Source organism: Staurois parvus, unplaced genomic scaffold, assembly GCF_062004578.1.
Source record: "Staurois parvus isolate SC_StPar_1 unplaced genomic scaffold, SC_StPar_1.0 ptg000546l, whole genome shotgun sequence".
In the NCBI taxonomy this organism is placed as follows: domain Eukaryota; kingdom Metazoa; phylum Chordata; class Amphibia; order Anura; family Ranidae; genus Staurois; species Staurois parvus.
The window spans coordinates 4,336,781-4,351,726 of NW_028318342.1; the positions used below are offsets into that span (position 1 = coordinate 4,336,781).

General features: G+C 41.9%; 1 protein-coding gene across 1 annotated transcript in view; it reads left to right on the forward strand.

Moving 5' to 3' along the window:
• Nucleotides 1-14,946, forward strand: part of CRIM1 (cysteine rich transmembrane BMP regulator 1) — a 1,025,033-nt gene that overhangs the window by 827,151 nt on the left and 182,936 nt on the right. The window lies entirely within an intron of this gene.

The following is a 14,946-nucleotide window of genomic DNA, read 5'->3' on the forward strand; positions in this document are numbered from 1 at the left end:
ACCACTGCCTGCATGTCAATATGTAAATCAGCAATTGCTGCAGAGAGGGTCTCCTTAATATCCAGTGCCACTGCTTTAAGATCCCCTATAGTGAGAGGGGATCCTGCTGATGGAGGTGCAGTGGCAGCTGGGCTTCTGCTGTGAGGACGGGATGCTCTGTGAGTAGAGTGGGAGGAGGCAGCAGGGAAGGAGGCCGCAGTGTGATCCAAGACCTGGGACCGGAATAGCTCTGGGATACTGCAGCTTAATTGACCGCTCATCAGGCGGGGGGACCGTGATCGCGGGGCGGAAGCTTTCCTGTCAGTCTTCCCCATGGTGATGTCAGCTCTCCCTGCTTGTGTCAGGTGCTGTGCCCTCCATGTGTCGGAGCTGCAGGGATCAGGCGGCCATCGTCCTCCAGGCTCAAGCCACATCCCCACATTTTTTAACACCCCCTCATACAACATACAATTTATAACAGTAAATTGATGAGGGTGTGGCCAGATTGTGCTAACAGTGGGAGGGTCTTAAAGGGGCATAGTTAAATAACAGACATATATAACCCTCAACACCAAAAAAAAAAAGTGAAATTCTTCCCATTAAATAGTCTTTTCAGCATACCTTACAGACCTTCATAGATGACTAAGCAACCTTCACATCAGGAACCTCCATTCACATCAAAGACCCCATTTGCATCAAGAGCCTCCCTCCGTTCCTATCTGTAGTCTCCCTTTACATCAGTAGTCCCCCTTGTCCCCTTTACATAAGAAGTTCACTCTTACATAAAAGGTCCACCTTTCATACAGCTGTCCCCCTTGATTCAGAGTCTCCCCTCACATCAATGCCCCCCTACATCAGTGTCCCCTCTTACATCGGTGTCTCATCTTACATCAGTGCCCCCCTTTCTTCAGAGTCCTACCTTACGTCAGCATTCCTCATTACTTTAGAGTCCCTCTTACAAAAGAGTCCCCCTTTACATCAGTGTTCCCTCTTACGTTAGTTTCCCCTCTTACATCAGAGTCCCCCTTGAATCAGTATCCCCTGTTACATTATTGCTTCCCTTGCAACAGAGACCCCTCCCCCACATCAGTTCCCCCCTCTCCTTTACATCAATGTTTCTCCTCACATCAGAATATCACACCCACGCCCAAGTGCACAGTGGGCCCAATCCCCCTTTAGGCCCCTGTGCAACGCACACATGGATAATATGACACTGACTGTCTGCCACAGAAGCAATCCAGACTGCTGTGGTGGTAAATAGCTAGGGCTCTGCCCTACACTCTATTGCCAAAAGTATTGGGACACTCCTCCAAATCATTGGATTCAGATGTTCCAATCACCTCCATGGCCACAGGTTTATAAAATCAAGCACCTAGGCATGCAGACTGCTTCTACAAACATTTGTGAAGGAATGGGTCGCTTTCAGGAGCTCAGAGAATTTAAGCATGGTACCGTGGTGAGTTGCCACCTGTGCAATAATCCATCTGTGAAATGTCCTTGCTACTAAATATTTCATGGTCAACTGTTATTGGCATTATAACAAAGTGCAAGCAACTGGTAACAACAGCAACTCAGCAACAAAGTGGTAGGCCACGTAAAATGCTGAAACGTGCAGCGCGCAGAAGTCACCAACTGTGTGCAGAGTCAATAGCTAAAGACCGTCAAACTTCATGTGACCTTCAGTTTACCACAACAACAGTGTACAGAGAGCTTCATATTGTCTAACCTGCTAATATCTCTACAATAACTGGCAGACTTCCACATGGCTCTGGCACAATTCCTCTCTCAAGGGTTGCAACACTTGTTCTGGAGAAAGAAAGGTTTCAGTCTTTCTAACCAAACCTGTTCACCATTTCTAAGGGGGCATTTGCCGCATAATAAATCCAAAGGTTCTTAACTCTGTCCATCGGGTGCAAATTTCTGTATAGATTCTACATCAGTCACTGCTTCCCTCTATGCTGGAGCCTTCCTGGCCTCTGTAGACATCAAGATTGCCTATTTGCATGTTCCAGTGCATCAACGCTACCTATTGCTTGCTGTGAGCATGCAACTTTACTACGTTTTGCCTTTCCTTTTGATCTGTCCTTTCCAACTCAGGTCTTCATCAAGGTGCTAGCCCTGTACTTTGCGCATAAGAAATTCCTATAGTGGGATACCCTGCCAACCTTCTAATGAAGGAACAGTCTATGCAGACTCTTACAGTCAACATTTAACAGACCAAAAACAAAATATGAATTGTGGGCTCAACATTCCCATTTAACAAATAGAAATAAAAAATAAAATAAAACAAATAAAAAAAAGATTTTACTAACCACCATCTGTCAAGATTACTACATTTAATTACATAATACATATTAGCTGGATACTTAGCATGCTCCCTGGCATTATTGGTGGAGATAAGTATACCATCCTTTTTTACTGTCTGTATATTGAAGACAACTTTTTGAATTTTTTACTGTTTGGAGCAGGACTATGTGTGGATCTACCTTATGTCACTATTGCGCAAAACTTGGTGTACTTTTGTTGATCTGTCATTTTACTCTCAGTAGAATCCTACTATTACGATGTCTAGGCCAAATCGGCATTATACTGTTGACAATTATCCTGCTTGGATATCACTCATGTTTCTGGAATTGCCCCCTACATATTCAGTGGACCTGGTGCACTACTGTTTAAGTTTGTATTGAATCCTGTAAAAAGACATAAAGTATGTGTTGTTATGTATGTTATTATTGACTTGGTTTGTTAATGCAGCTGGCTTGCAGCACAAACATTGGCCCATCATAGCAACAGTCGATCAGTGGGACCGTTTGCGTGTCCTTTAGGGGTACAGATACAAATGAACCAATCTTTGTTATGGGAGGTATTGCGGGTGGGCTAGATGATAGGTCACTATAATACTTGATATATAATAAATTTGCGATACATCTTGACAGATGGCTTGAGGTTTGTAAAGTTTTTAGGGTCTTTATTTTTTTATATAATACTTGTTAATTGGGATCATTGAGCCCACAATTCAGGCTTTATTTTTGGTATGGATGTTGACTTCTATACCAGGGTGACTCCAGATCTGAATTTCCAGATCTTGAGTCAGTTAACGTGCTGATTTAAATTTCAACATTTAACAGACTTTTCATACCCTGTAGAGGTTCAGGTCGATCTTGAACCTCCTGAATTCAGCACTAGAACTGACTCATTGCTTGGAGTATCTAGGCTTTCTGCATACTGTGCATACTGTTCACACAGGAAAGACTCCAGACTCTGCTCTAATGTTCAGACACTGCAGTCAAGGAGCAAACCAGCCCTCCAATTTTGCATGAGGGTTCTAAGCCTAATGGTGGGCTGAGGCTATCCCTGACCTAAGAGGTCATGAGGCCAGTCCTGGAGTTGGGGAAATCTTTCTCCCACTGATCTGGACACAATGGACGCCAGCTTGATGGGCTGGGAAAGAGTTCTGGAAACTTTTTTTTTGCAAGGAACTTGGTTGCTGGAAGAAGCTAGTCTCTCAGTCAACATTCTGGAAAATTGGCCAGCTGAGTTCCTGATTTGACAAAGTGAGGAGAATGATCTAGACTCAGGCAGAGATGTTTCAAGACATCTGTCACAGGTTGGGAAAACAGGATGTGGACTCCTGGCTTCCAGGTTCAACAATGAACTGAGCAAATTATTCTCCAAATTCAGGGACCCTCTAATTTGGGTAGATTCTCTGTGGACTCTGTGGTAAATATTAAACCTGATCTACATCTTACTTCCTCTGGAACCCTTTCCTCCCTTACTCCGCAGGATTAAGATGGGAGGGCATTCTGGTGATACTCATCGCACCAAACTTGCCAGTGTGACATGGTGATCAGACCTAATCAAACGTTTTTGTTTTTTTTGAGTAATTACTTTGTGAAACACTTCATACTCATGTCCAGTTATTTGTCATGTGCTGTGGTCTTGATGAAATATGTAATGTGAAAAATGAAGGAACATCACCCAGATGCAGGGGCGGACTGACCATTTGGAAACTCGGGAACTGCCCGAGGGCCTGGGGTCAGTAGGGGGCCCCATGTGATGCCCCTGGTACCTTTTTCATAGGCTTTTTTGAGTCTGAGCAAGGATACAGGGGCCCCATGATCCTCTGTTGCCTGGGGGCCCCATGAGTTGTCAGTCCGCCCCAGCCCAGATGTTAACAGTTCAGTTTTTTTATGCAGGGTCTCTGTTTCCTTCCACGTGTCTAACAAGAACTTTATCTTACAGATACTATCACTTGTCAGTAGAGGCAGCCAAAATGTTCTTGGTGATGGCAGCACAAGAAAAACAGATGTCTCCCCATATGAACAGTTCTGTGTGATACATGCTAGAAGAAAGCACTTTGAAAAGTATCCAGTGTCCTCAGAACATATGTGCTTTGAATGCCAGAAAGCCCTAAACAGCAAAATTGTTACATTCAGTCTCTTGCTTCTAGGGTTTCAGGTGTTATAAAGCAATGATTACAAGAAATGTTGATAAAATCATGATTATAGGCTTATAAATATTTTCAGCCATGATTTATGAAAAACACGTTTCATTTAGCAGATCAAATTGCAAAGGTGGAACTCCTCTATAATCTTCACAGTTATCTACCTTTTCCATGTTTTATAAATATAGACAAAAGAATCAGGGCAGTATTGCAAAATGTATACAAGTGATAAGTATTGTATTGTTAGTCCAGTGTAAATGTAATTTGATTCAGGATTTTCTCAGGCTGGTCATAAAACAGAGTGAAATAGTTTCCCAGTACAAGTGATTTTGCAACAGTTATGCTGTTTCACTGGAGAGACAGCTGTAGGAGAATTGGTTGCTGCAGAATATCTCAGGAGGCCAGCGCTGTGTTTGTAGGAGATCTGATGGTGTAATTGGAAAATGGACATAGATATTTTATTGTTCACCACAATAATAATTACTGTGGCAAATGAGCCCTAAACTACATTAATGATTTTTATTTGTGATGTTGCAAAATCAAAAATTGCAGCTGCTTTTCTGTTACTGGTCATAATCCTGGCAATAAATGTAAATCATTATAACCAGCCAGGGAATGTGCAGAGCTGTGCAACTGACAGAGCCATTCCTCAATTGTTTAAACATCACTACAACCATCTCGCAGGAAATATTGACTTATTTTTGTGGTGCAGTCTTTTATCACCCACGATAACAACTATAGTTTTAATTTGTGCAGTAGGAGGCGTGAGGACCGTCCATGTAGCTGATGCCTCAGTTACCTCTCTCAGATCAGAGTATTTTGACAATAAAAATTTGATCTTTTTATGACTTCATCTTTGCCATTTTACGTTTATGGCATTGTGCAGTCTTGCTTAATCGAATGCAGGCCCCCCCATTAAGTGCTTTTATATTTTCATGTTGAGTCATGGATGATTTTGGCTTTGTACTCATTAATATCACAGTAATAATAAAGGTTAAAATACAGTAAATATGAGAAGCTAGACCTTAAACACCTTACCTGGTATCCTTCCATTTTAGATTTTTTTTTACAGTTTTCTCACATTGAAGATACAGTAATACAAGAATTGCAGTCAGAAAGAGATAGGATGAAACATTACTGACAGGCAAATCTATTTATCTGCAGAACATAAATGCTGTGCTTTCCTGAAAATGCAGAAAATATCCAGGAAAACATGATGCAGCATAACAAATACAGTGCTCAGAATAAATCAGTACTCCCCTTTTGCAAAGTAAGACTTTAATCAATATCTCAATGAACACAAGAACAATTTCCAAAATTTTGACAAAGGTTTTATAGAACATTTGTTTACCTCATTACATGAAAGTAAGGTTAGTATTATAACTTAGATGAAAAAATCTTCAGTTTTACTCAAATTAGTTGATGCAAAAATGAATACACCCCACAACAAAAACTAATACATCTAAGTATTTTGTATGACCTCCATGATTTGTAAGGACAGCACTAAGTCTTCAAGGCACAGAATATGCAAGTTGCCAACATATTGCAACATATATCTTTTTCCATTCTTCAAGAATTTTAGAGCCTGAATGCTGGATAGAAAGTGATGTTCAACATGTCCATTCAGAATTCTCCATAGGTGTTCGATGGGTTCAGATCAGGAGACATACTTGGCCACTGAATCACTTTCACCCTGTTTTTCTACAGAAATGAAAACATTTGCCATTAGATTTTTGGATCATTGTCATGTTGGAAAAGTGCACGATGACCCATTGGTCATCATGGAGCGAAGGTAACATCTTCTCTTTCAATATAGAGGAGCACATCTGAGAATTCGTGATACCATCAATGAAATGCAGCCCCACAAAAGGACACTGCCACCATTATGTTTCATTGTAGGCACCATGCATTATTCTTTGTACTCCTCACCTTTGCGGCACCATACAGTTTTGAAGCCATCAGTTCCAAAAACATTTATCTTGGTGTCATCACTCCAGAGTACAGAATCCCAGTAGTCTTCTTCTTTTTCAGCATGGTAAATTCTAGGTGGGCTTTTTTGTGCATGGGCTTTAGGAGAGATTTCCTTTGTGAATGACACCCATGCATGTCATTCCTCTGCAGTATATGCCGTATTGTGTCATGGAAAACAATCACCCCAGTTTGGCTTTCTACTTCTTTAGCTAACTGCAGTGAACTCCCATGGTGATTTTCTTCAACCTTTCCTATCAGGAGGGGCTCCTGTCGTGGAGTTAACTTCTGTAGACGGCCTGGATGTCTCTGTAATATGGTTGCAGTTAACATCTTTGTAACATTTTTGGGTCACTTTTTCTGCAGTATTCTGAATGATAAATAAAACTTTGCTTATCTTATTGTAGCCTTCACATTTCTTGTGTAAAGAAATTATTTTCTTTCTCAGGCCTTGTGACATTTCTCTTCCATGTGGTGCCATTGCTGACAGCATGAAATGGGAAGGGGTTTTCTTTATTAAGTAACACCTGTTTAATGAAAAATTAGACGCACCTGTAGTTGAATTCTTGTTAACCACTTCCATACAGGGTATTTTTACCCCCTTCCTGCCCAGGACATTTTTCAGCTTTCAGTGCTGTTGCACTTTGATTGATAATTGCGCGGTCATGCAACATTGTACCCATATGACATTTTTATAATTTTTTTCACACAAATAGAGCTTTCTTTTGGTGGTAATTAATAACCACTGGGTTTTTTATTTTTTGCACTATAAACAAAAAAAGTTTTTGTTGATTTGTTTATATTATAAAATTTTGCAAATAAGTAATTTTTCTTCATAAATTTAAGCCAAAATTTATACTGCTACATTTCTTTGGTAAAAATAACCCAAATCAGTGTATTATTTAGTCTGTGTGAAAGTTATAGAGTCTACAAGCTATGGCACCAATCATTGAAAATTGGTCATACCTAATCACACCAAGGGCCTATTTCATTTTTTGAGGCCCTAGCATGCTAGGAAAGTAAAATTACCCCTTTTGGAAAGTAGACAGTCTAAGGTATTTATCAAAAGACATGGTGAGTTTTTTGAAGTTGTAATTTTTTCCCACAATTCTTTGGAAAATTAAGAAATTATTATAATTTTTTTCACACATAATTGTCACATTATTTCTCACACCTGGCATAGGCATATTTGCAATTGCACACATTCTGCTACTTCTCCTGAGTATTGTGATACCACATTTGTGACACTTTTCCACAACCTGGCCACATACCCAACATCTAAGTAGCATCTTCAAGTGTTCCAGGAGCATAAAAGGGGCATAAATTACACTTCTAGTTTTGAAGGCCCTGTAGCACAAGGACGGTGGAACACCCACAAAATGATCCTATTTTGGAAAGCAAACATTCCAAGGTATATTTTATCAGGCATAATGAGTCTTTTGAACATGTTATTTTTTTCCAATAGACTCTAGAAAATGTGGAAAGAAAATTAAAACATTTTTTTTTCACATAAAGTTGTCAATTTATAAGATATTTCTAACACACAGCATGTACATACCAAGAATTATACCCCAAAATACATTCTGCTACTCCTTCTGAGTATGGCGATACCACATGTGTGAGACTTTTCAACAGCCTGGCCACATACAGAGACCCAACATCCAAGTAGCACCTTCACGCATTCTAAAAGCATAAAAGGGGCATAAATTACACATCAAATTTCCTGACTACCTATCACAGTTTAGAAGGCCCTGGAGCACCAGGACGACAGTAACACCCACAGAATGAACCCATTTTGGAAAGCAAACATCCCAAGGTATATTCTATCAGGCATAATGACTCTTTTGAACATGTCATTTTTTTCCAAACATTTTTAGAAAATGTGGAAAGAAAAATGAAAACATTTTTTTTCACACAAAGTTGTCAATTTATAAGATATTTCTATCACACAGCATGTACATACCAAGAACTATGTCCAAAAATGCATCTTGCTACTCCTTCTGAGTATGGCGATACCACGTTTGAGACTTTTCTACAGCTTGGCCACATAGTAAGGCTCCAGGCACCAGGACAATGGAAAAATCAACAAACTGATAACATTTTGGAAAGAAAACACTCCAATGTATATTCTATGAGGCATAATGACTCTTTTAAACATGTCATTTTTTTCCACAAGTTTTTGAAAAATGTGGAAAGAAAATAAAAAAGTATTTTTTTACACTAAGTTGTCAATTTATAGGATATTTCTTCTATACTCAAAAATACAAAATACATATTCTTCCTGAACATGACAATACCACATGTGAGCCTTTTTCACAGCCTAGCTGAAGAAAAGATAAACAAAAGATTACCTGTGGTTTTAGAAGAGCAGTTGTCCACAGAGGAGAGCATTGGACCAGGAAGCAGGCAACAGCCACAGGAATCGACCAGGCAGCAGGCAGGGATATGGTGGATAAACAGGCCAAGGCAGAACTGGCAGCAGGCTGACTTCCAGGCAGTAGGCAGAAACATGGTCCATAAAATGTCTTGGGTCAGTACAAACAGCAAGAGGAGATATGGTCAGCACAGCCAAAGTATTGGTCCAAGCAACAGGCAGGAACATGGTCCATTAAACGTCCAGGGTCAGTACAGGCAACAGGCAGAAATATGGTCAGCATGGCCAATGAATTGGTCCAGGCAGCAGGAAGGAACATGGTCCGAAAAAGTCTTGAGTCAGTTCAGGCAGCAAGAGGAGATATGGTCAGCACAGCCAAAATATTGGTCCAGGCAACAGGCAGGAACATGGTCCATAAAATGTCCTGGGTCAATACAGGCAGCAGACAGAAATATGATCAGCACAACCAAAGTATTGGTCCAGGCAGCAGGCAGGAACATTAGGCTTAGGGCCTAAGTCAGGTAGGATTGGGGTATAGGGGTAGAGACTTCGTCCCACCCAATCTCTTCAAAGCCTCCGGACAAACAGACCCTGTTCCGGGAATTACAAAACCCAGAGCAAACCAAAAACTGTTTTTCTCTACTCAGAACTCTACTCGGAATACCCTCACATATTTGAGACCCCTATGTTATCTTGAATTCCACTACTACAATAGCAGGGCAAAAGATCAATCCAAACGACAGGAAAAAAACATTATCGATTTAACAGGCCAAGGTCAGTCCAGGAAGAAGACATAAATATGGTTGATAATCCAGACAGCAGGCAGAAGCATAGTCAATAGGCAAGCAAAGGTCAGTTCAGGTGGAAGGAAGAAATGTGGTTTAGAAACAATCCAGATGGCAGGCAGAGGCACTGTCGGTAAACAGGCCAGGGTAAGGTAAGGTGGAGAGTAGAGGCATGGTCAATCAAGGTAGCAGGCAAAAGATCAGCACAGATACAGTGGGGCAAAAAAGTATTTAGTCAGCCACCTATTGTGCAAGTTCTCCCACTTAAAAAATGAAAGAGGCCTGTAATTAGCATCATAGGTAGACCTCAACTATGAGAGACAAAATGAGAAAAAAAATCCAGACAATCACATTGGCTGATTTGGAAAGAATTTATTGGCAAATTATGGTGGAAAATAAATATTTGGTCACCTACAAACAAGCAAGATTTCTGGCTCTCACAGACCTGTACCTTCTTCTTTAAGAGGCTCCTCTGTCCTGCACTCATTACCTGTATCAATGGCACCTGTGTGAACTTGTTATCAGTATAAAAGACACCTGTCCACAACCTCAAACAATCACACTCCAAACTCCACTATGGTGAAGACCAAAGAGCTGTCGAAAGGACACCAGAAACAAAATTGTAGACCTGCACCAGGCTGGGAAGACTGAATCTGTAATAGGCAAGCAGCTTGGTGTGAACAAATCAACTGTGGGAGCAATAATTAGAAAATGGAAGACATACAAGACCACTGATAATCTCCCTCGATCTGGGGCTCCACGCAAGATCTCACCCCGTGGGGTCAAAATGATCACAAGAACGGTGAGCAAAAATCCCAGGACCACACGGGGGACCTAGTAAATGACCTGCAGAGAGCTGGGACCAACGTAACAAAGGCTACCATCAGTAACACACTACATCGCCAGTTACTCAGATCCTGCATGTCCGGTCCCGTCTGAAGTTTGCTAGAGAGCATTTGGATTATCCAGAAGAGGATTGGGAGAATGTCATATGGTCAGATGAAACCAAAATAGAACTGTTTGGTAGAAACACAACTCTTTGTGTTTGGAGGAGAGAGAATGCTGAGTTGCATCCAAAGAACACCATACCTACTGTGAAGCATGGGGGTGGCAACATCATGCTTTGGGGCTGTTTCTCCGCAAAGGGACCAGGATGACTGATCCATGTACAGGACAGAATGAATGGGGCCATGTATCGTGAGATTTTGAGTGCAAACCTCCTTCCATCAGCAAGGGCATTAAAGATGAAATGTGGCTGGGTCTTCCAACATGACAATGATCCCAAACATACCGCCCGGGCAACGGAGTGGATTCGTAAGAAGCATTTCAAGGTCCTGGAGTGGCCTAGCCAGTCTGCAGATCTCAACCCCATAGAAAACCATTGGAGGGAGTTGAAAGTCCGTGTTGCCCAGCGACAGCCTCAACACATCACTGCTCTGGAGGAGATCTGCATGGAGGAATGGGCCAACATACCAGCAACAGTGTGTGCCAACCTTGTGAAGACTTACAGGAAATGTTTGACCTCTGTCATTGCCAACAAAGGATATATAACAAAGTATTGAGATGAACTTTTGATATTGACCAAATACTTATTTTCCACCATAATTTGCAAATAAATTCTTTCCAAATCAGCCAAAGTGATTGTTTGGATTTTTTTTTCTCATTTTGTCTCTCATAGCTGAGGTCTACCTATGATGCCAATTACAGGGCTCTCTCATCTTTTTAAGTAGGAGAACTTGCACAATTGGTGGCTGACTAAATACTTTTTTGCCCCACTGTAATAAAAATGGGGAAATTGCAGGCTATTAAAAATAAGGGGAACTAATATTTTAGTAACGTGATAATGTTCGGAAGCAGTCTCCGATGCATAAGGCTAGTTAGGAGGGACATTGTGGACAATGAAAACTGTGTCTCCCCTAACTCCCCCTCTGTTTCATACCCTACATATTTTTGGGCATCTGCTTGGTGTTTCTAATGATGGAATGTTCTCAGGGAAATGGCATGCATGAAGTCTGCTGAATCAATCGGACCTTTGTGATGGAGATCTTTGCTGATAGATTAGGGCAGAGATGACATCTTCTATAAATTTGAGGAAGGTGGTAGGTCTTTCTATTGAATTTTGATAAGTGATGTACAGTGTGCATTAAAAATAGCAATGTGGAAAAAGTATATTGCAACTTTTTTATACCAGGAGAGGGACTTCCTTGTTGATAAATAGGGCTACAGCATCTGATTGTTTAAATCCCCCCTCCCCCCATGAATCGATTGTAATTGTAGATGTACTCTGGCTTTCGGATGGGACCTCGTCTTCTGTGAATTTCCACCATGGTGTCATTGTGGATGGTGGACAGGGCGTAAACATCTCTCATATTCCTCCACTTCACAGCCAACACTTCCTTGTTCTTCAGACTTGCAGATTCCCCCCTTTGTAGCCTTGTGTTCACTAGATTTTGTGGGAAACCCTTCTTGTTTTTTCGGGTGGTACCGCAGGCCATCGTTTTGTCAAGGTACAGGTGGCAGAAAAGGGGCAGGTGTGTGTAATAATTGTCTAACTAGATGTGATACCCCTTTTGGAAAAGTGGAAAAGCCAGCGCCCAGACAATTTTTCCACTTGTGCCAATGTAGGTTGGGCACCCAGGGGGCTGGAGCTGGGAGTCTTTGCATTCATACATGCAGAAGGCATGCACATATCCCGTGGCACTTCTCACAGAGCTTGTTGAGTTTTAGTCCATACCTGGCCCTTTTACTGGGAATGTATTGCTTGATTCCCAGCTGGCCAGTAAAGTGGGCAAGAGATTCGTCCACGCAGATAATTTGGTCAGGGATATAAAGTTCAGCAAATATTTTAGAAAAAAAAATGATTTAGTGGGCGAATTTCATAGTTTGTCATAGCCAGGCTAATCTCTGGGTGGGCACTGGGAATTATCACTGAAATGCAAGAATTACATTATTATGTCATAGCGTGACCTGGACATTACAGCTGCAAAGATGGGAATGTGATGGATGAGGTGGGTGGACAAATATGAATTTAATTTGGTTTCTTTTTGTAAGCCCCATGTTGATCGTAAGGCCCAAAAACAATTTAAACTCCTCTACTGTTAGCCATCTCCATTCAAATGGATGGGCATAGCATGAATTGGGGTTGTCTGCAATATATTGTTGGGCAAACAGATAAGTCTGATCCACAATAAACTGAAGGAAATTATCAGGGAAAATAAATGTAAAAAATCAATCTGGGAAAAATCTTCTGTGTTCGGCTGCACACCTGGTTGTGTGGTGAAAGAGGGGATTGTAGAAAATCCTGAGCGTCAAGGAGGTTTGTTTGGGCCCTGACTCTCGGGATCTAGCGTGATATTCCAGTGCTAGTACTGGGCCTTTCATCCTGGGGTGTAGCTCCGTTGGCATTTGCCGATTGACCATTTGGGTGTATGGCCTGCTGATGGTTGCCTGCTCTTCATAGCATCTTACTCTTTTAGGAGGGACTGCTTCCTCTTCTGATTCGGTCATCGATCCACTATTTTCTACTGGCTAGTATTTGGAATCGGACAGTGAGAGCTCCCCACTGCTTTCGTCCATAATGCTGAGGATTTTGAAAGCCTCCTAACTAGTGAAATATTTTTTTGACATCTTGGCTGTATGACAGGCAACTGTGATGGATACACTGCTGATGGGAGGCAGAGATGGCAACTCTGTGATGGGTACACTGATGAGGCTGCACTGATGAGATAGGCTGCACTGGTATATGTGCTGACAGGTACACTGATAGGCTGCACTGATGGATGTGCTGACAGGTACACTAATGGGCTGTACTGACAGGTATGTTGATGGGCTGCATGAACGGTACACCGATGGGCTGTGCTGACAGGTATGCTGATGAGCTGTACTGACAGGTACTCTGATGGGCTGTGCTAATAGGCTTCACGACAGGTACACTGATAGGCTGTGTTGATAGGCTGCAGGACAGGTACACTGATGGGCTGTGCTGATAGGCTGCATGACAGGTACACTGATGGGCACTGCTGATAGGCTGCACAACAGGAACACTGATGGACTGTACTGACAGGTACGCTGATGGGCTGTGCTGACAGGTATGTGATATGCTGTGCTGACAAGTACGCTGATGGGATGTACTGACAGGCTGCACAACAGGTACACTGATGGGCTAGCAACAGGTATACTGATGGACTGGCGACACATACGTTGTTGGGCTGGCAACAGGTACACTGATGGGCTGGCGATAGGTACACTGATGGGCAGCTGTGACAAGTACACTGATGGGCAGCTGTGACAGGCAATCAGGGCAGTGTGACGGCAACCATGGCAGTGTGGTGTACTGAATGCAGTAACTCACTGTTACGCTTCACACACAGGATCCATGTGTGAGGAAGGGAAGTGGTAACAGCACGTTACCGCTGTTTATTTACATTTGTGATGGTCTGTGATAGGACACAGCCGATCATATGGTAAACAGCCAATTTCATTGGATATTTGCCTACTTCAGGGAAGCGCTGTGTCCATGAGACACAGCAGACAAGTGATTGGCGCGGTGCGTGCCTGGGAGAATGTCATATGATGCCCTCCTGGAGGGACGAGAGACCTACCTGGCCGTCATAGGCCAAGCAGGAACTGGTTAATTAGGATTTTGTTGTCTAAAATTTAGCTTTGCTCCTAAGACTTTCTTTGGGGTGTATTCATTTTTGCAACATGGTCTTGAATGACTTTGTAAGGAAAAATACATTTTTGTGTGTGCAAATTAACAAATCTTGTTATCAACGGCCCACATTTGTAGGAGTATTTTGTAGTATTATGTCCCATAGAAAATGTTGATTGTGAAAGGAAAGGAAAGGTTTTCTGACAAATTTGTTATGGTGTACTCATTTATGTCATTCTGAGGTAATTAACAGAAAGATTTCAGAATAATGATACTCAGGGGTGACAAGAAAAATACAACGTATACACTTGATGATGAGCAACAATATGTGACCGCTAGAGTAGTGGTTGTCAACTTATGAGCTAAAGGAGGACTCAGATGTATTTTCCACCATCAGCAAAGGGCTGCACGTAATGGTCAATATGTGCTTGAGAGGTCAGAAACTGCAGAACTAATAGAGGAAATGAGAGTGTGGACATGCTACATTTTTGACTGGGAATATGCTGCAGAAGACAATGCGAAACTGGGAACATGTTACATGAAGCTAGTAGAGATCAATGCTCAAATGAAAAACCCATGCTCAAATCAAAACCCAAATCAATGTTCCCACATGATATACCAAATGGTCCCATGTGGCCCCCAGAGCCCATGTTGAGCACCAGGGTGCAAGAGGATTCTGTGATAGGCCCTTAGTATTAGGTATTCCAAACCTGTGGAAATTATGCATAACTCAGTGCCAGGATAT